Source organism: Chaetura pelagica, unplaced genomic scaffold, assembly GCF_000747805.2.
Source record: "Chaetura pelagica isolate M959 unplaced genomic scaffold, ChaPel_1.0 scaffold1407, whole genome shotgun sequence".
Lineage (NCBI taxonomy): Eukaryota > Metazoa > Chordata > Aves > Apodiformes > Apodidae > Chaetura > Chaetura pelagica.
Window position 1 is genome coordinate 108,810 of NW_009953954.1, and position 1,681 is coordinate 110,490.

A 1,681-nucleotide genomic window follows, 5' to 3' on the forward strand; every position below is an offset into this window, starting at 1 on the left:
GGCGGAGGCAGGGCTGGCCTGCCCGGGCATTGGCTGCCTGGCTGGGGGAGCCTTAGGGGAGAGCCGGTTTTATAACTGCTGGTCAACATGGCAAGAAGTCTTGGAACCTCATGTGTCCACTCTCGAGGCCAAGAAGCAAAGGTCGCGGCAGGGAGGAGCGTGTCCGGGGCCGGTGCCCGCCGGGCTGCCCGGGCAGACCCGCTCGCCGCGGGGCTCCTCCCTCTGCCCGCCCGGAGAGCTTGTTTTCCGTCTGAAGGTGATTCAGGATAACGTTATCTGGGCTCCCTGGCCTCCAGCGCTGTCCCGATCCAGCCGACCCGCCCTGCCCCGGGGCAGTGTCCAGCTCAGCTGTGAAGCCCTTGGTGTGAACTGGTCAGAGTTCCCCAGCCCCGGCTGCCCGGGGATCCCCGGCCCCATGGGTGTTGGCAGCAGAGGGAGGGGGTGTTAATCCTATCTGAATGCAAATGGGACTTGCTGTTGTTAGTGCTTGCTGAAGCTTTTTAGCCTGTCTGAACTGCTTGAAGTGCCCTCTAACTCGGAGCAAATAACCTTGCAACAGCTTATTTTGTCAGCATACAATAATCACCTTGTATCTGTAAAGAAAGCCTTGATCTTTAGTAGCTCCCATTAAACCAGGCTGCAGTCAAAATGGGACAGGCTTCTACAAGTGCTGTAGTCATCCTGTGGATTTTCAAAATGAGGTGGTTGGGAGTGTTTAATCACAGGCCTGTGGTGTAAAAAAACCCATTTGGCACACAGGTCAGTTCTAGAAGTGACACTGTGTATGAGAGAGTTGGTTACAGCTGATGCCCCTGTACGTCCCCTGGGACTCCCACCACCCCCCATTAAAAAAAAAAATCTGTTCAAATAGATAATTTTGGTGTTTCTGCTACAATTCTGTCATCCAGAGTCACTTGCAAACTTTCAGACCTCTGCAGAGAGGCTCAATGGTTTCTGAACACAACTGGCAGGACTGCAGCTGGTGTGTGAAATGGCAGTGGGGGTTTCAGCCCCCAGGGTACTCTCAGCTCTGCTCTAAGGTGCCTCAGTTCTCAGTATCAGCCTTCTGAGGGTGTCTCAGATGAGGGTCTAGTCTCTCCTTCCTAATCCAAGCATGTTTGTTTTTCCAGACTTGTAATGTTTTAATATGTAAAACTAACTTTTCCTTTGAGAAATGTGAGATTGATTTATTTAGGGCTCTGAAACTTACCCTGCAGACTCACTTGTGTTTTTATGGAGTTTGGGCAAACTTGGTTTTACAACACTGGTTTGTTTCTACACTCACAAAAATGAGCCATAGGATTTCCTCAGGCATTCAGAAAATTTGCTCCCAAACCCACCTCCCCTGTGACTGCAGGTCATGGTACACACATGGAGGGTTGTATATAAAATCCTCAGTTTTAAGTGCTTTGTGTGAGCTGGTTCCCTGGGATGCCCCAAGCCCACGACGTGTCACAAGCTTAATGAGTTCTTCTTAAATCTGACAGAGCCTGAGTCACATAAGTAACCTTGACCTGCCAGTGATGTCTTTTCCTGCAGCAGAGCTCTGGAGCCTCCCTTCCTGCCCCTCCAGGAGGGGCTCCTGGGGCCTGGTCTTCTCTGCTGCCTTGAGCAGGCTCTGGCCATTTGCTCCTGGGGGTGGCTGATGGCCATGGCTGGGCTGCCCCTGCCCAGTGTCCCC